This window comes from Balaenoptera acutorostrata, chromosome 3 (assembly GCF_949987535.1).
Source record: "Balaenoptera acutorostrata chromosome 3, mBalAcu1.1, whole genome shotgun sequence".
Taxonomy (NCBI): Eukaryota; Metazoa; Chordata; class Mammalia; order Artiodactyla; family Balaenopteridae; genus Balaenoptera; species Balaenoptera acutorostrata.
In genome coordinates this window covers 46,596,051-46,616,360 of record NC_080066.1, presented here as the reverse complement: position 1 = coordinate 46,616,360, position 20,310 = coordinate 46,596,051, and positions in this window count along the sequence as shown.

Genomic DNA, 20,310 nt, shown 5'->3' with positions numbered 1-20,310 from the left:
GCTGGCAATAGAGACCTCTCTTACTTCAAAGGCTTAAAAGAGCTTAACACATCCACGGTCCTCTCGCTAAGGCACCAGCAACTCCCACACTCTGCCTGCAATTTTGTATATCTACTTCAAGATTTCAACAAGCTCTAACTTTTCTCCTACCACCTGAGTGCTCAGAGGACCAAGAATCCCTCCCCCAGTCCCCCTGCATCTCAAATGGCCCAGATCCAACTGCTTGGGGCCCCAGTTTTCCAACTCAGATCACCCTAGCTGTGGCCACCTGCCTGGAACTCTTCCTTCTCCCATTGAGGGCCTTCTCCAAGTGACTGCTCATACGTCTCACATTTTCTCCAGGATCCCTCCTAGATACCTATATGTGAGAATGTTTGATACAGGCTCAGGAGTACAACCTGGGAAGGAGCACATCTGTGGCAGATCCCCAACTGCAGTTATACTGCCCTCTTGGTGTCACAGCACCACAAGTCAGCCAGGTACAGGAGGCTTTTAGAGAAGTGGATTCTTCAGGTTTCCCTTGAGATCTATAAATCCTCTTCTTCTCAGACTCTTGGCCAAGTTAGTACAAGTTTGCTACTCCAGAGAGAGAAGAAAGGAGGGAAGTAGACCTCAGTTAATTACTAGGTTTTTTCACTAGACTTTTAATTGGGGGAGGGGACAGGTGCTTAACAAGCAAGGCTGACATCTGCTTGCCCATCATTCAGAAGACATTCATTCATCTGCAGGGCGCTGATCCAATTGCTTCCCCCTTTCAGTCAACACTGGTGCAGAAATAATTGTCATTGTTAAGGTTTATGCAGGGTTAAACGTTACAAAGCACTGGACACAAAAGGTATCTGACACAGTCACCCTGTCTTCTTATTTTTTTAATCACATTTTATTTTGTTCTCACAGTATTCCATGCTGGTGAAAATCTGCAGTTGCACATGTGGACATAAATCAGCTAGAAAACTGAGGTTTAAAAGAACAGGCTTTGGACTTGGCCAAATCAATCAATAATTGAGCTTCAAGGTATGCTCTGGAATGATTTCTCTGGGTAATTCTAGCAAGAACAACAAAATCCAAACATATTGCAGGGAAGTTAATAAGCTCAAAATGGGCATATTCATGCACCACAGAGACAACCAAAACAAAACGAATAAAATGAAATGAAATAAAAGCACAAAAACTCCAGCCTTAACAAAAAACAACATCTCAGGATTCTGGTGTGTTTCTCCTCAATCTTCCCTACATCATTGTCATGTCTACATCGTTTCAGATCTCCTTGGACTTCACCTCTCATTCCCTGCCATAAACTTGGTCCTTCTACTTGAAGACAAAATTTAGTGTTCACAGCGTTGGTCCTTGGTGCTCTTTAGATGAAGCCTTTATACATGCTCTGGACTTTCCAGTGTTTGGTTATTTCCAAATATTTGGATCCTATTTCTCAGTCAAGAGCTACCTCAGTTCATTAAATGCCCATTGTAATTTCTGGACATTGTGAAAAACTCAAGCTTTGCTAGGATACATGCATACCTAAAGACCGCAGAATATTTTGCACCAAAGCAGCCATGGCTGCATTAACCACATTATCTCTTAAAAGACCCCCTAAGACCACCTTACAGAGAACGCATTTTGAAAGTCTGGAACAGGCTATTCCGTGTCACCTCCGCCTCAAATCTAGCCCAAGGCATTTTGCCAAGTGGTGTTGGAAGAGGTATTCCACAAGCAGGGATCATTTTGCATAGTTAACTCTAAGAAGGAAAATTTGAAACTACAGGAGCCTCTTAGAAAAGCAGATCTAATTGGGAGACCTGAAGCGTGGCCAGGTCAACTGGCTTCATGTGCCACTCCCAAGGCTCTAGGACTTTGGCCTCGCTCTCATTCAGCTGGCATCAGCTCATAGAACACAGGCCACTTACCAGCAAATCAAGGAACAGATTTACTCTTCCTGCTCCCTAAGAGGAACAGCTGCACCTGAACAAACTTGCAAGGTCAGGTTCACATGCAGTTTATGAAAACCTTCCCTGGATACTCCTGACAAAGGCCAAAGACAAATTTAACTCAGGTTTTCTGGTCTCTGGCCCGCTGCCGCATGTGACAGCTCCTTGCACCTAGTTCACAAAACCTCACCATTTAGCTGTCCCAGCGAGTCCTGCTTCAGGACAGGAAAGAGAAGTTCTCACATATCTCTCACAGCGTCTACGCTAGTTCCTTTTGCACCTGGGATCTCCTTGGGGGCCTCTGAATCGAAGTCTGACTAAGCCTGACCTTGCTTTGGTTTATGAGGGTAATGAAATCACAGCCCCAGGTGGGCTGGCTGCAGGTGCACTTGCTCAGCCCTTTGGAGTCTTGTTATTTCTGTAATTTGTCCCATGCTGTCTCCTGCTTGGGGTTATACTTTACAGCCTAATGAATGTATTCTCTTGTTAAGACAAACCTTATCCATGCCAATCCAATTAAATCTATATAATTAGCCTGGAAATTTTAAAGAAGTGGGCTTCAATGCAGATACAGTTTTTTGGTTTTTTTTTTTTTTCTTTTTCTATTGTAAGTTGTTGGACCAAGACTAATTATGATTTGGGAAGCAGAGAAGTTGGTGGAAAGAGCAACTAGTTAGATGTCAGAAGACCTAGGTTTTATTCCAGTTCTGTTATGTGATCTTGAGCAGGTTCCTCTCCTCCGTGGATGTTGGTCCCTTGGCAATGAAATGAATAGTTTGGACACATTTGTATAGATAATATCTTTTCATTTATTGAGTTACCTTACTGCATGTCAGACAGTCCCATAAAAATTCGGCAAAGTGGGTACAATGTTGTCGATTGTGGGAATATAATCACCAGACAATAGAAGACAAATGATTCACCCAAGACCAGACAGTGAAGAAGAAGATATGTTTCCAAAACCCATCCATATGCTTCCCAAATTGATAACCTATACTCTGCAGACGATGAATCTTAGGAGGAAAGTTTGGAAGTAGCTGAAGTCAGTATCAGGTCACAAGGCTGAGTTGTACTCTTAGCTCAGTTACTAACTCAGAGATCCTAGACCAGTAGACCGTCTCATTGTCAACCACCACCACAACTAATCTTTCCTTCTCACTCAGTTCTCAGAAAATTCAGGGTAATATATAGGGTATACGTCAAAGTCTTCTAAAATATAGGCACAAGAAAAACAGAAGTAGAGCAAATTTTGTTATACTTTTATCGAAAAGGAGAGGAGAAAAATGATTCATTTCTCTGGACACAATAGGTAAATGCTGGTCCCAAACATAAACCTCACACTATCATTAATGGTGTCCACCAAGCTCTAGGTTTCACCTATGTTTGTGAAGCACTTTGTTCAATAAAAATTGTGATCATAAATAAATTGAGAATCAGCATATGGAAAGCTTGGCCTATATTCATCATGAAAAGTACATTTTCCTGGTGAGTACTTAGTACCAGATTAAAATTCAATTTAATATCTAATGACATTATGAAAGTCTGGCTAATGTAGACACCAGTTCTTCCATTTTTCAGAGAGACAAAAATAGATTTTTCAGTAATTATTTATTCAAGGATTTAATTCAAACAATGTTATTATTTCTTGAGAAAAAAGAAGGGCTCTATCCTTGGATAGGGCATTTGTCTGCTTATATATAAAAAGGCAACAATAAAATGTCAAAATTTCTTCCTTTACTATGCTGAAATAATATACATACAGAAAAATGCACCAAAAAAATTTCAGATCAATGATTTTTAAAACCACCATCCAGATCAAGAAATAGAATATTACCAACACCACAGAAGCTTCCCATATATTGAATCCCAATAAATGTCCCCTGTGTCCCCCAAAGTTAACCAATATATTTATTTTTTATATTTCTTTATAATTTACCAACCAAAGCATACTATTGATGATTTTATAAACTTTATCTTAATGGGCTCATATAGTCTATATTCTTTTGTATCTAATTTTTAAAATAAAATTATATCTGTGATATTTATCCATATTGTATGGAGATGTAGTTTTTTCTTTTTTCACTATAGTGTAGTATTACATTGCGTGTATATTTAGTATATGTATAAAAATATCATAATTTACCATTCTACTCCTCATGAACATTGATTGTAGTTATTTGCAAATTTAGGCTTTTATAATAATGTTGCAATAAACATTCTTGCATGTGTCTCTTCTGTACCTGGGCATTTATTTATGTTCTTGGCTTATATCGTGGAGTAAATTGCTGAATCGTAGGATTTGCCTTTCCTAACTTTAATAGATACTGCTAAAGTGTATTCCAAAAGGATTGTACCAAATTAACTCCTACCAGCAATACATGACAGCTTTATTTTTCCACATCCTTTCCAATACTTAGTGTTACCTGTCTTTTGCATGTTTACCATTCCAGTGTCTGTGCAGGTGATATCTTATTCTTTTCATATGCATTTTCATGATAACTAATGAGAATGAGAAACTTTTCACACATTTGCTGGGCATATGAATGTCTACAATCCACCTGGAATTAATTTTCATTTATGGCCTAAAATTGGGATTATTTTTCGTTTCCTTCCATATAGACATTCTGTTACTTCAACAGCACTTATTGAAAAGGCCATCCTTTTTCCACTGCTGTGAAGTGCTACTTGTATCATCAATCATTTGCCATATACATATGGTTTTGTTCCTAGGATCTCATTTTTTTCCCACTATTGGTTTAGTTGTCTATGCCTCTATCCTTGCACCTATATTTTAATGTCTTAATTACTGTATATTTTAATACCTTAATGTAGGGTAACGTAAGTCCTCCCACTGTTTTTCTTCTTTGAGTGTGCTTTGGTTATTGCCAGAATTTGCAAGAATTGCCTTGTCAAGTTCCAATGAAAAACAAAACAAAATAACATTTGGTAAGATTTTGAGGGGGATTGCATTGATTTAGGATCAATGATCCAAGCAGTTTAGGGGCTATTAAAAGCAAAGCTATAGTGAAGACCTGGCTATTTCCAATTCATCACTCTGAATTCTCTCAAAAGCGTTTCATAGTTGCCTGTGTAGAAATCCTGAACATGATGCACTGAATTTATTCCAAGGTATTTAATCTTTGGTACAGATAGATTATATCTTGTAATATTTTTTTATTTTCTTTTTTTTTTTAACATCTTTATTGGAGTATAATTGACTTACAATGGTGTGTTAGTTTCTGCTTTATAACAAAGTGATTCAGCTATACATATACATATATCCCCATATCTCTTCCCTCCTCTGTCTCCCTCCCTCCCACCCTCACTATCCCACCCCTCTAGGTGGTCACAAAGCACCGAGCTGATCTCCCTATACTATGCAGATGCTTCCAACTAGCTATCGGTTTTACATTTGGTAGTGTATATATGTCCATGCCACTCTCTCACTTTGTCCCAGCTTACCCGTCCCCCTACCCATGTCCTCAAGCCCATTGTCTAGTAGGTCTGTGTCTTTATTCCCATCCTGCCCCAGCTTCTTCATGACCTTTTTTTTTTTTTAGATTCCATATATATGTGTTAGCATACGGTATTTGTTTTTCTCTTTCTGACTTACTTCACTCTGTATGACAGACTCTATGTCCATCCACCTCACTACAAATAACTCAATTTCCTTTCTTTATATAGCTGAGTAATATTCCATTGTATATATGTGCCACATCTTCTTTATCCATTCATCTGTCAATGGACACTTAGGTTGCTTCCATGTCCTGGCTATTGTAAATAGAGCTGCAATGAACATTGTGCTACATGACTCTTTTTGAATTATGGTTTTCTCAGGGTATATGCCCAGTAGTGGGATTGCTGGGTCTTATGATAGTTCTATTTTTAGTTTTTTAAGGAACCTCCATACTGTTCTCCATAGTGGCTGTACCAATTTACATTCCCCCCAACAGTACAAGAGAGTCCACTTTTCTCCACACCCTCTCCAGCATTTATTGTTTGTAGATTTTTTGATGATGACCATTCTGACCAGTGTGAGATGATATCTCATTGTAGTTTTGATTTTCATTTCTCTAATGATTAAGGATGTTGGGCATTTTTACATGTGTTTGTTGGAAATCTGTATATCTTCTTTGGAGAAATGTCTACTTAGGTCTTCTGCCCATTTTTGGATTGGGTTGTTTGTTTTTTTGATATTGAGCTGCATGAGCTGCTTGTAAATTTTGGAGATTAATCCTTTGTCAGTTGCTTTGTTGCAAATATTTTCTGCCATTCTGAGGGTTGTCTTTTCATCTTGTTTATGGTTTGCTTTACTGTGCAAAAGCTTTTAAGTTTCATTAGATCCCATTTGTTTATTTTTGTTTTTATTCCATTTCTCTAGGAGGTGGGTCAAAAAGGATCTTGCTGTGATTTATGTCATAGAGTGTTCTGTCTGTGTTTTCCTCTATGAGTTTTATAGTGTCTGGCCTTACATTTCAGTCTTCAATCCATTTTGAGTTTATTTTTGTGTATGGTGTTAGAGAGTGTTCTAATTTCATTCTTTTGCATGTAGCTGTCCAGTTTTCCCAGCACCACTTATTGAAGAGGCTGTCTTTTCTCCATGGTATACTCTTGACTCCGTTATGAAAAATAAGGTGACCATATGTGCATGGGTTTACTCTGGGCTTTCTATCTTGTTCCATTGATCTATATTTCTGTTTTTGTGCCAGTACCATACTGTCTTGATTACTGTAGCTTTGTAGTATAGTCTGAAGTCAGGGAGCCTGATTCCTCCAGCTCCGTTTTTCTTTCTCAAGATTGCTTTGGCTATTTGGGGTCTTTTGTATTTCCATACAAATTGTGAAATTTTTTGTTCTAGTGCTGTGAAAAATGCCACTGGCAGTTTGATAGGGATTGCAATGAATCTGTAGATTGCTTTGGGGAGTATAGTCATTTCCACAATGTTGATTCTTCCAATCCAAGAACAGGCTATATCTCTTCATCTATTTGTATCATCTTTAATTTCTTTCATCAGTGTCTTATAGTTTTCTGCATGCAGGTCTTTTGTCTCCTTAGGTAGGTTTATTCCTAGGTATTTTATTCTTTTTGTTGCAATGGTAAATTGGAGTGTTTCCGTAAATTCTCTTTCAGATTTTTCATCATTAGTGTATAGGAATGCAAGAGATTTCTGTGTATAAATTTTGTATCCTGCTACTTTACCAAATCCATTGATTAGCTCTAGTAGTTTTCTGGTAGCATCTTTAGGATTCTCTATGTATAGTATCATGTCATCTGCAAACAGTGACAGCTTTACTTCTTCTTTTCTGATTTGGACTTCTTTTATTTCTTTTTCTTCTCTGATTGCTGTGGCTAAAACTTCCAATACTATGTTGAATAATAGTGGTGAGAGTGGGCAAGCTTGTCTTGTTCCTGATCTTAGTGGAAATGGTTTCAGGTTTTCACCATTGAGGATGATGTTGGCTGTGGGTTTGTCATATATGGCCTTTATTTTGTTGACGTAAGTTCCCTCTATGCCTACTTTCTAGAGGGCTTTTATCATAAATGGATGTTGAATTTTGTCAAAAGCTTTCTCTGCCTCTATTGAGATGATCATATGGTTTTTAATCTTCAAATTGTTAATATGTTGTATCACATTGACTGACTTGCGTATATTGAAGAATCCTTGCATTCCTGGGATAAACCCCACTTCGTCATGGTGTATGATCCATTTAATGTGCTGATGGATTCTGTGTGCTAGTATTTTGTTGAGGATTTTTGCATCTATGTTCATCAGTGATACTGGCCTGTAGTTTTCTTTCTTTGTGACATCTTTGTCTGGTTTGGGTATCAGGGTGATGGTGACCTCGTAGAATGAGTTTGGGAGTGTTCCTTCCTCTGCTATATTTTGGAAGATTTTGAGAAGGATAGGTGTTAGCACTTCTTTAAATGTTTGATAGGATCCGCCTGTGAAGCCATCTGGTCCTGGGCTTTTGTTTGTTGGAAGATTTTTAATCACAGTTTCAATTGTGATTGGTCTGTTCATGTTTTCTATTTCTTCCTGGTTCAGTCTCAGAAGGTTGTGCTTTTCAAAGGATTTGAAAGAATTTGTCCATTTCTTCCAGGTTGTCCATTTTATTGGCATATAGTTGCTTTTAGTAACCTCTCATGATCCTTTGTATTTCTGCAGTGTCAATTATTACTTCTCCTTTTTCATTTCTAATTCTATTGATTTGAGCCTTCTCCCTTTTTTTTTCTTGATGAGTCTGGCTAATGGTTTATCAATTTTGTTTATCTTCTCAAAGAACCAGCTTTTAGTTTTATTGATCTTTGCTATTGTTTCCTTCATTTCTTTTTCATTTATTTCTGATCTGATCTTTGTGGTTTCTTTCCTTCTGCTAACTTTGGGGTTTTTTGGTTCTTCTTTCTCTAATTGCTTTAAGAGTAAGGTTAGATTGTTTATTTGAGATGTTTCTTGTTTCTTAAGGTAAGATTTTATTGCTATAAACTTCCCTCTTAGAACTGCTTTTGCTGAATCCCATAGGTTTTGGGTCATCGTGTTTTCATTGTCATTTTTTTCAAGGTATTTTTTGATTCCCTCTTGATTTCTTCAGTGATCTCTTGTTTATTAAGTAGTGTTTGTTTGGCCTCCATATGTTTGTATTTCTTACAGATTTTTTCCTGTAATTTATATCTAGTCTCATAACGTTGTGGTCGGAAAAGATACTTGATACGATTTCAATTTTCTTAAGTTTATCAAGGCTTGATTTTTGACCTGAGATATGACCTATCCTGGAGAATGTTCCATGAGCACTTGAGAAGAAAGTGTATTCTGTAGTTTTTGGATGGAATGCCCTATAAATATCAACTAAGTCCATCTTGTTTTATGTGTCATTTAAAGCTTGTGTTTCCTTATTTATTTTCATTTTGGATGATCTGTCCATTGGTGAAAGTCGCACGTTAAAGTCCCCTACTATGATTGTGTTACTGTCAATTTCCCCTTTTATGACTGTTAGCATTTGTCTTATGTGTTGAGGTACTCCTATGTTGGGTGCATAAATATTTACAGTTGTTATATCTTCTTCTTGGTTTGATCCCTTGATCATTACATAGTGTCATTCTTTGCCATTTGTAATAGTCTTTGTTTTAAAGTCTATTTTGTCTGATATGAGAATTGCTACTCCAGCTTTCTTTTGATTTCCATTTGCATAGAATACCTTTTTCATCCCCTCACTTTCAGTCTGTATGTGTTCCTAGATCTGAAGTGGTTCTCTTGTACACAGTGTATATACGGGTCTTGTTTTTGTATCCATTCAGCCAGTCTTTGTCTTTTGGTTGGAGCATTTAATCCATTTACATTTAAGGTAATTATCGATATGTATGTTCCTATTACCATTTCCTTAATTGTTCTGGGTTTGTTATTGTAGGTCTTTTCTTTCTCTTGTGTTTCCTGCCTAGAGAAGTTCCTTTAGCATTTGTTGTAAAGCTGGTTTGGTGGTGCTGAATTCTATTAGCTTTTGCTTGTCTGTAAAGGTTTTAATTTCTCCATCAAATCTGAATGAGATCCTTGCTGGGTAGAGTAATCTTGGTTGTAGGTTTTTCCCTTTCATCACTTTAAATATGCCTTGTCACTCCCTGGCTTGCAGAGTTTCTGCTGAAGGACCAGCTGTTAACCCTATGGGGATTCCCTTGTATGTTATTTGTTGTTTTTTCCTTGCTGCTTTTAGTATTTTTTATTTGTATTTAATTTTTGATAGTTTGAGTAATATGTGTCTTGGCGTGTTTCTTCTTGGATTTATCCTGTATGGGACTCTCTGTGCTTCCTGGACTTGGTTATCTATTTCCTTTCCCACATTAGGGAAGTTTTCAACTCTAATCCCTTCAAATATTTTCTTAGTCCCTTTCTTTTATTCTTCTTCTTCTGGGACCCTAATACTTCGAATGTTGGTGTGTTTAATGTTGTCCCAGAAGTCTCTGAGATGGTCCACAGTTCTTTTCATTCTTTTTTCTTTATTCTTCTCTTCAGTAGTTATTTCCACTATTTTATCTTCCAGGTCACTTATCCGTTTTTCTGCCTCAGTTATTCTGCTATGGATTCCTTCCAGAGAATTTTTAATTTCATTTATTGTGTTGTTTATCATTGTTTGTTTTCTCTTTAGTTCTTCTAGGTTCTTGTTAAACATTTCTTGTTTTTTTCCATTCTATTTCCAAGATTTTGGTTCATCTTTACTCTCATTATTCTGAACTCTTTTTCAGGTAGACTGCCTATTTCCTCTTCATTTGTTTGGTCTGGTGGGTTTTTATCTTGCTCCTTCATCTTCTGTGTGTTTCTCTGTCTTCTCATTTTTCTTAACTTACTGTGTTTGGGGTCTCCTTTTCGAAGGCTGCAGGTTCGTAGTTCCCATTGTTTTTGGTGTCTGCCCCCAGTGGCTAAGGTTGGTTCAGTGGGCTGTGTAGGCTTCCTGGTGGAGGGGACTAGTGCCTGTGTTCTGGTGGATGAGGCTGGATATTGTCTTTCTGGTGAACAGGTCCACATCTGATGGTGTGTTTTGGGGTGTCTGTGACCTTATTATGATTTTAGGCAGCCTCTCTGCTAATGGATGGGTTTGTGTTCCTGTCTTGCTAGTTGTGTGGCATAGGGTGTCCAGCACTGTAGCTTGCTGGTCGTTGAGTGGAGCTGGGTCTTCGCCTTGAGATGGAGATCTCTGGGAGATTTTTGGCATTTGATATTACGTGGAGCTGGGAGGTCTCTGGTAGACCAATGTCCTGAACTCAGCTCTCCCACCTCAGAGGCACAGGCCTGACACCCGGCTGGAGCACCAAGACCCTGTAATCCACACAGCTCAGAATAAAAGGGAGAAAAAAAGAAAGAAAGAAAGATAGAAAGAAAGTTTTTAAAATAAATTTATTAATTTAAAAAATAAAAAATAATTATTAAAAATAAATAGAATTTAAAAAGTAATTAAAAAAAGAAAGAAAGAAAGAGGAGAGCAACCAAACCAGAAAACAAATCCACCAATGATAACAAGTACTAAGAACTATACTAAAAATAACCCCTAAAACGGACAGACAGAGCCCTCGTATAAATGGTAAAAGCAAAGCTATAGAGACAAAATCACATACAGAAGCATACACATACACACTCACAAAAAGAGAAAAAGGAAAAAAGATTATATATTGTTGCTCCCAAAGTCCACTGCCTCAATTTGGGATGATTTGTTGTCTATTCAGGTACTCCACAGATGCAGGTACATCAAGTTGATTGTGGAGATTTAATCCGTTGCTCCTGAGGCTGCTGGGAGAGATTTCCCTTTCTCTTCTTTGTTCACACAGCTCCCGGGGTTCAGCTTTGGATTTGGCTCCGCCTTTGCTTGTAGGTCGCCTGAGGGCTTCAGTTCCCTCTCAGACAGGACGGGCTTAAAGTAGCAGGTGATTCGGGGGGGCTCTGGCTCACTCAGCCCAGGGGCAGGGAGGGGTACAGAATGTGGGGCGAGCCTCTGGAGGCAGAGGCCAGCATGATGTTGCAACAGACTGAGGCACGCCGTGTGTTCTCCCGGGGAAGTTGTCCCTGGATCACGTGACCTTGGCAGTGGCGGGCGCCACAGGCTCCTGGGAGGCGAGGTGTGGAGAGTGACCTGTGCTTGCACACAGGCTTTTTGGTGGCGGCAGCAGCAGCCTTAGCGTCTCATGCCTGTCTCTAGTGTCTGTGCTGATCGCCGCAGCTTGCACCCATCTCTGGAGCTCATTTAGGCGGCGCTCTTAATCCCGTCTCCTCACCCACCACGAAGCAAAGAGGCAAGAAAAAGTTTCTTGCCTCTTTGGCAGCTCCAGACGTTTTTCTGGACTCCCTCCTGGGTCGCTGTGGTGCACTAGCCCCCTTCAGGCTGTGTTCACGCAGCCAACCCCACTCCTCTCCCCGGGATCCGACCTCTGAAGCCCAAGCCTCAGCTTCCAGCCCACAGCTGTCCCAGCGGGTGAGCAGACAAGCCTCTCGAGCTGGTGAGTGCTGGTTGGCACCGCTCCTCTGTGCAGGAATCTCTCCGCTTTGCCCTCTGCACCCTTGTTGCTGCGCTCTCCTCCTTGGCTCCAAAGCTTCCCCCGCCACCACCCCCCATCTCCGCCTGCGGAGGGCCTTCCTAGTGTGTGGAAACCCTTCCTCCTTCACAGCTCCCTCCCACTGGTGCAGGTCCTATCCCTATTCTTTTGTCCCTGTTTTTTCTTTTTTCTTTTGCCCTACCCAGGTACGTGGGGAGTTTCTTGCCTTTTGGGAGGTCTGAGGTCTTCTGCCAGCGTTCAGTAGGTGTTCTGTAGGGGTTGTTCCACATGTAGATGTATTTCTGATGTATTTGTGGGGAGTAGGGTGACCTCCACGTCTTACTCTTCCGCCATCTTGAAGCTCCTCTCTCATTTTCTGTTTGTTGCTATAATCTAGAAATCCAATTTCTAAATGCCATTTACTTTAGCAAATGTGATAAACTCGTTCATTATTAGCCTTATTAAATCCTATTTCTTATCCCAGCAAGGCTATCAAAGTGGGGAGGACTCTCCTCCCTGATACTCTGGAAGACGTCCGAAATCCTGGACTCAGTTCTCTTGGGCTCAGTCCTCCTCCAGGTCTTGGCCTTCACTGTCCTGTCAACTCCTTCAAGTAAACATTTCTTTTTTTAAGTGTTTTGCAGCTTTCCTACTTGCCCTCATAGGATGGTTGGTTTGTAACGTAATCCTCCTTTACTAAAAGTAATCTCAAAGTTGCTTTATTTGACAAAATATAATTCAAATGTAAATGCAGAAAGATTCTTCCAGTTAAACTGCTCTCAGAGTTAAATTTTTGCTTAGATCTAAAAAAATTATTAAAATTGGAGATAGGAGGAAAAAATTAAGAATGTTGTTAAAACATTCTGCCTTAATTATTTTCTATAATATTTGCAATCTGTTAGAAACAAAAAATCGTTACATAAAAAAAATAATTTTTCCTATGTTGTGATATAGGCATTATTTCAATTCATAAAAACATAAAACTACCGTGTTAAAAAAACAATAAACATAAATTAATGTGTAATTATTTGTTTTACATAAACTGCTGTTCATATATTTGGCTGTAGGTGCCAATGATTCAATAGCTATGTTTTTGGTTTTGTTTTGGGTTTGTTAGTTTACCACCTTAAGAGGCATGAAATTAGGTCTGATTTTTATTTCTAAAAGATATTCAGTTTTATTCCTTATAGTTATCTCAAATGACACATTGCTATTATGTTAACAGCAGAATAGTCCAATAATATGCGTAAACATGCTCAAGGGATTAGGAGGAATCCTACTATATTTATTTTCCTTCATGGCTTGGTCATTTAATTCAGATTTTCAACACCAAAAGGTCAATTCAATTTATGTGATTATTTCTGGGAAAGATAGTAATTACATAAGCCAGATATTACTTGAGAAATTGTATAGAAAATATATATTACTAGCTTTATCTAGATACATCTGGAAATGTTAAAGCATAGTTGGTCTCTGTAGGTTGAGTAAGAAGAATAAATCAGTAAAATTTAAAAATCTGAAAAATAATTTTTTGCCATGTCCTACTACTGTAGAATGTGCCGAAGCTCTAAAGTTAACTTATTAAAGAGTTGGAATATGAATATTACTGACAAATATGAGTTTAGTGGGCCTTTAAGACCAAAGAAATTGTAATAAATTGTTTTATGTTAAAGGAGTTGAAGTAATAAATGAAAATAAGCTGTGTAAGGAATCAATGAAGAAATGAAAAGCATCAAAAACTGGGAGAAAGTAAAGGTATACAAAGACTGGGAGCCCTGATGAGACTGAAGAGTGGCTGTAGTGGAGGAGAATGAATAAGATACCTGAATCAGAGGGAGTTATAGGCAGATAATGGGATAGTGAATTGGTTTTACAGAGGTGGGGCAGTTATGGATGATGACCAGGGCCAAAACAGGACAGAGAGTACATGCGGAGTGGAGGAGATACTCCTGGAGTTGAGGATCTCAAAGAAATGAGAGACCATTGTATGGACTTATCCACATGGAAAAAAAAAATAACCCAGGATCATGGCACGGATTGAGGGAGAAAGAAAGATTCTAAGCCAAATGCCAAAGTCTTTGATAAATGAATGAGGATAACAAAAACAAAATATCGAAAATCTAGGAAAGAAACAATCTCAAAGTGAGTACTACTTGAGGAAATGCTATCTGATCAAAACTACTTTCGTCAACAGGGGGATAGTAGAAAAGATGTTTAATTTAACCACCTACTGAAAATCAACAAAAGCTACAAATGCTGCCTGTGTACCAAAGCAACCAGGTCAATTGCACCAGGACACCTCACTTGTCAGCAATAACCCAAGAAAACACATTTGACGTCATTTCACACATTCGCTAAATTAAATTTTCAAATGTATGTTAGAGTCAGAGATATATGAGCAGAAGTGCTATCTAGGGAAACCAGCTGTTGTCCAGATGGGCCCTCAAAGGGCAGAATTGCCTTGGCAACATCGTCATTCTTTCAGCGATATTTATTAAGTACCCACCACATGCCTGCCACTGGGCTGGGCATTGGAGATCCACCTGTGTTTACACCCCAGCAGGGTGTTTCGGGTAGTTCTTATCTTTGCTTTTCTGGAAGTCAATATTTCTAGTCCTTAAGTTCTCTCAATAGAATATACCAAGTTAGCATGTAGTAATGACAAGGATGGTTAATGAACATAGTAATGACAAGCAAAAAGAAGTGGAAGTATTAAAGAGCCTTTCATCTAATCATAGAGGAAAGGGCCATAGTCATCAAGCTATGGCCCATGAGCCAGCCTGCCACGTGTTTGTATATAACCAGCAAGCTAAATGTATTAGCCTTCTGAGAACAGTCGCTTGATTTTGCTTCTTGGCTGGCAAAGCCTAAAATATTTACTATTTGGACTTTTACAGAAAAATTTTATCTAACACCAATTTAAGCAAGACCCGATGAAGCATCTCTGTTCCATATTACCTGGTTTTAGTCTTCTGAACTTGAAAAAGATTGTATCAGTAGTGCCAACAAATTTTGGGTTTGGTGCTTTCCTTCACCAGTGTGCCAGAAACTTTGTTTTCTTTTTGCTACCTAGTTATTCTTCAGCTATAATGTTCATTGTCAAATAGTTCTGTTCGGCAATCTAGTCTGGATTAGATTTCCAGGCCATTTCTCTCTGATTTTTTGACCTGATAAATATTCTTTTATTTCTGAGGGTATCTGTAGATACTGCCTCTCATGGACTATGCGTAATGTAGTCTAACTTAGGGATTGACAAACATTTTGTGTAAAGAGCTAAATAGTAAATATTTTTGGCTTTGCAAGCCTGATAGTCTCTGTTGAAACCACAAAGCTCTGCCATGGTCATGTGAAAGCAGAGATAGAAAATTTGAAAATGAATGGGGCAGGGGTGTTCCAATAAAACTGTATTTGCAAAAACAGGTGAGCTGGTTTTGGCCTCTGGACCACAGTTTGTCAAACTCTAGTCCAACTTGTTCTTAGATGTTCCAACTCAAGTTTTATAAATATCTATGGAGAAGTTTCATTTTCTATTATATCCACTTTACAAGTGAGGAAAATGGCAGTGTCTCTCTTACAGCAGAATAAACTCTGTATTTGAATAAACTAATCAAGCAACTAATAATATCTTTCAGGAGAAAAGTAAACCATCAAATTGTTAGTCATAAGTTGAACCCCAAAACTGTTTGAATTTTGAATTTTTCCAGGGACTACAATGCCTTACATTTGATCCCTAATGCTGGTGAATGTCGAATCACAGCTGTTGGACCTTTAATGTATCAGTCTTGAAAGGACAGCTTTGGCTTTGTTTGAGACAGTTCATGTTTTCATGAGATTTTTAGCTTACTGTCTTTGGGTATTGCTCCACCTTGCATATCTGAAGATTCTCTCTTCTACCTGGAAATCAGGGCTGGTCAGAATGGCCCTGAGTATTGTTCCTTTTGGGTATCAATTATAAATGTTTAAACAAATGGGTCACAAACTGAAATGAGGTCAATTAAATCTTCTGAGGCATGCTCCATTCTGATGGATGAGCTGAAATGAAAACCATTTCAGAACCTACTTTCAGCAGAATAATGAATTCGGCGTTTCCAATCATTAAAGTTGAAATTATAATAGATAGCATTCTGCCCCACTGTTCATGAGATTTAACTCTTCAAAGGTCATAATAGATACACCTTATTAAATAATGCAGGCCAGACAAAGCTGACTTAATAAAACTGAAATGTCACTTTGGGTTTGAACTGATTTTCCTACTTAAAGACCTTTTAGGCTTGCAAATCAAAACTGCCTTGTATTCGCATGTCTGAAGGAGCTTGACTTTCCCAGGGCTAGTTTAAAAAATGCAGATCGATGGAAAGGTTGGTGTTGGGTCAGTATCGAATAGCCTTCTCTCAGGGGCTTGAATTATTCATGAGCATCCATGTGTTTTGTGTTTCTTGCTTAACACTATGGGCATTGGGGGCAGGAGGAGAATGTAGTCAAATGCAAACATAGATTCCTTCTTAGACAGAGTTAGCAGTTCGAGGAGGCTGGGGGTGGATGTAATTTTACAGGAATTTGAATCAATAAACTTTGAAACTAAAGAACTGTCCGACAGCTGAGGATACCCAAGTTTTATGTTATCTACAGTTCATTTTTGACAAGCTGTGTACTCTTTAAACAAAAGTAGGAAGACATAAAGCCAACTGCCTATCTTCTGATTGTGAATGTGGCTGTCTTTGGCTGCCTCCTATACTGACTTTGAGGTGGGGTGGCCCCTGTAGACAGGTAAGTGTACAACTAGAGTATGGAAATAAGACTCAAGAAGGGAATAAAGCCAATATTTTATAATAACTATAAATGGAATATAATCTTTAAAAATTCTGAATCACTATGTTGTATGGCTGAAACATATAATATTGTAAATCAACTATACCTCAGTTAAAAAAAAGAAAGAAAAGAAGAAAAAAAGAGGACTCAAGAGCTAGATTCCACTCTGCTTTACTTTCCTCTGAGTACATCATCTACCATTTCTGAGCTGCAGAATGCACTTCTATAAAATAAAGCACTTTAGGCCTCTTCAGTGGTTTTCAAATTTTGGGGGCGTTGCAGAGCACACTCTTGGAACAGAACATTCCCTATAAGTCATATGCACAGAACAGACACAGGACTGAGGTAGGAGAAAGGGATGCAAGGAAGGAGACGCTGAGCCTCTATTTTTCCTAACTTGGTAGAATTGGTCTCAGTATTCTCCCTGACCGCTTGCCCCTAAATATCAAGCTGAGGAAGTCAGGAGAAAGAAAGAGCTAGCTCTTCCTCCATTTTCCCTGTTGGCCCTCTTAACTGCCCTTCATCCTTCCTCCCATGGTTCACAAACTTTAGGTCTTAAAAAATTCCTTAGCTGAAATATTGTGTGTGGTTTTGTCTACAAAGGAGACCCAGAATGAGCCACATTGAAAATCATGATTTTCAGGGCCCACTTCCTGACTTCAGAGAGGAATCCTGTGTATGGACGACTAGTTTTGAGAGCATTTAAAGAAGGACAGAATGAAGAATGGTAAAAAAAATAAATAGAAGAAAAGATTGTTGGATTAATGCTGTAGTATTAGATCTGGAGGGCTAGAGCTAAAATGATGTCTTAATTTGGAAGAATAAACGGTCACATCGGGTTACACCAACATCTGCGAGCCTGAAGCAAAGTTTCTCTGCCCGTATTTCCTTTACCACATTAATGTCTGTAAGAAATGAGCTGGGGCCCCTATGGATAGTGATCACCTTATTACTGTATAGATGTGCATTCTAGCGTCAAAAATAAGTTGTCCTTTGTCATCTGCATGTCTTGATTTGGTTCTCAGCCCTGAACAATAAGACAGTTATATAATTTTTTTCTGACAGAAAGAAAATACGCCACATTTTACAAGAATGCAAACTTCATCTAGAGAAGTGGTCCAAGAAAAATATCCAAGGAAAACCCTGCCTTGGCCTCAAAAATCTGTGACCTTAATGCTAAATGCAAAAAAAAAAAAAAAAATAGGTGATCTTAAAACCAAAAAAAGAAATGTTTAAAGTTCAATTCACTTTTTTCTTGCTGTTAATTAAGGCTATGAGGACAGTGACCTTAAAAGTGTAACATTCCTTGTAAATTGATACAGCCACGATGCAGAACAGTATGGAGGTTCCTTAAAAAACTAAAAATAGAACTACCATATGACCCAGCAATCCCTCTACTGGGTATATACCCTGACAAAACCATAATTCAAAAAGGGTCATGTACCACAATGTTCATTGCAGCACTGTTTACAATAGCCAGGACATGGAAGCAACCTAAGTGTCCATTGACAGATGAATGGATTAAGAAGATGTGGCACATATATACAATGGAATATTACTCAGCCATAAAAAGAAACGAAATTGAGTTATTTGTAGTGAGGTGGATGGACCTAGAGTCTGTCATACAGAGTGAAGTAAGTCAGAAAGAGAAAAACAAATACCATATGCTAACACATATATATGGAATCTAAAAAAAAAAAAAAAAAAAAAAAAAGGTTCTGAAGAACCTAGGGGCAAGACAGGAATAAAGACGCAGACGTAGAGAATGGACTTGAGGACACGGGGAGGGGGAAGGGTAAGCTGGGGCAATGTGAGAGAGTGGCATGGACTTATAAATACTACCAAATGTAAAATAGATAGCTAGTGGGAAGCAGCCGCAGAGCACAGGCAGATCAGCTGGGTGCTTTGTGACCACCTAGAGTGGTGGGATAGGGAGGGTGGGAGGGAGATGCAAGAGGGAGGAGATATGGGGATATATTTATACATATAGCTGATTCACTTTGTTATACAGCAGAAACTAACACACCATGTAAAGCAATTATACTCCAATCAAGATGTTAAAAAAAAAAAAGTAACATTCCTTTAGGCAGTGAAAGGAATAATGACTGGCCCTTAAGACTGCCACTGAATGGACAAAATACGCATTGATTATGCATGCACTTACCCAATTTTGTTATTTTACAAAATTGAATTATTTCCTGCTGAAGTCCAATGCTGAGCACTTAAATGCAGACTGTACTTAATTTTGTCAGAGTAAATAGCAGAGGTTGTGGAAAGTGTTGTGGTCCCACAATCATTAATATTCCACTGGTGTTGGAAGAGACTAGCAAGAGAAGAACACAGCAGGTTAGGTTTATATGAATCTATTCAAACCCCACATAATGAATGTGGAGAAGAGTGATTTGAATGTCTAATTTCAGTCACTCAGCAGAACGAAAAAATTCTCATGCTTAGTCTCAGGGCTTTGAAAGAGCTGTTTATTTTGTAATTTTTCACTCACTATTATAATCAGACCTTCTGAAATAAATTGTTAATAATTTTCAAACTAAATGAACTCTTTTTTCTCTCTAGAAAATTTCTAAATTTCTTATTTTGTCACAAGATTTTGTATTTTGTAGTTCTTTCCATTACAAGGATTCAGAGCAGTCACAAGAGAGGGAAATTCAGTTATGCTGGCACTTTAATGCTTTCCTACACTCACACCTACTGGGACCCACATCTGTCCCTCCTGAATTCAATAGACAGATGTGGTTATTTTCACTTTCTAGTGGAGATGGCTAAAGTGCCTAGCCACTTATGTCACACTTCTACCAAATGTTTTAGGTAAAGGTAATCAAAAGGAGTTAAACACTATAATTATGAGATGAAAGAAAGTTCCCAATTCAAAGATGGAAGAGCAATCTCTATCTGGAACTCTCAATAGTAGGGTTAGGGAATCAAACAATAAATTGTGGGTAAAGAGATGGGCAGAAAATATCAAATTTAATAAAGAACTCTGGTGGAGAGGAAGATGGAATGTTATAGGATCGAAAAGCCCTGGGGAGGAAATTACAACTATGTGAAGATCCTTTAGCTCTCTCCTGCAATGTCAGGAGATGTCTTTCCAAGAATATGATGAACCGTAACCAAAAGTAAACTAAAACAGACTTATCAGTAATTTACCCAAGACTCTCTGTAGGTGCTCAACAACTGTCATCATTTTCTACTAAGTCAAACTGTAACACTACCCTGGAATGTGAATACAAGACAGTAAGAAAAATAAGGATATAGGTGACAGAGTTTTCTTTCAAAGCGAGTGTCACTTATTTTTTATGTTTCCAAAACTACCATCTTGACATTACAAATAAATAAAAGTAAAAACTTCTCCTATATCTATAGGACTGTAGTAACAACTAAAAGCTTCTTGTGTGATGGAAATAGTAATACTAAAATATAATAATAATTTTAAAAGAGCTGAGGAAGAAAGAGGAAAATTACCTGGAGTTTCCTGTAAGTCCATCCGCCTGAGAATACAAATGGGAATTGGTTTCCAATCCATACTTCACTGGTTCTTGCTTCTTCCTGC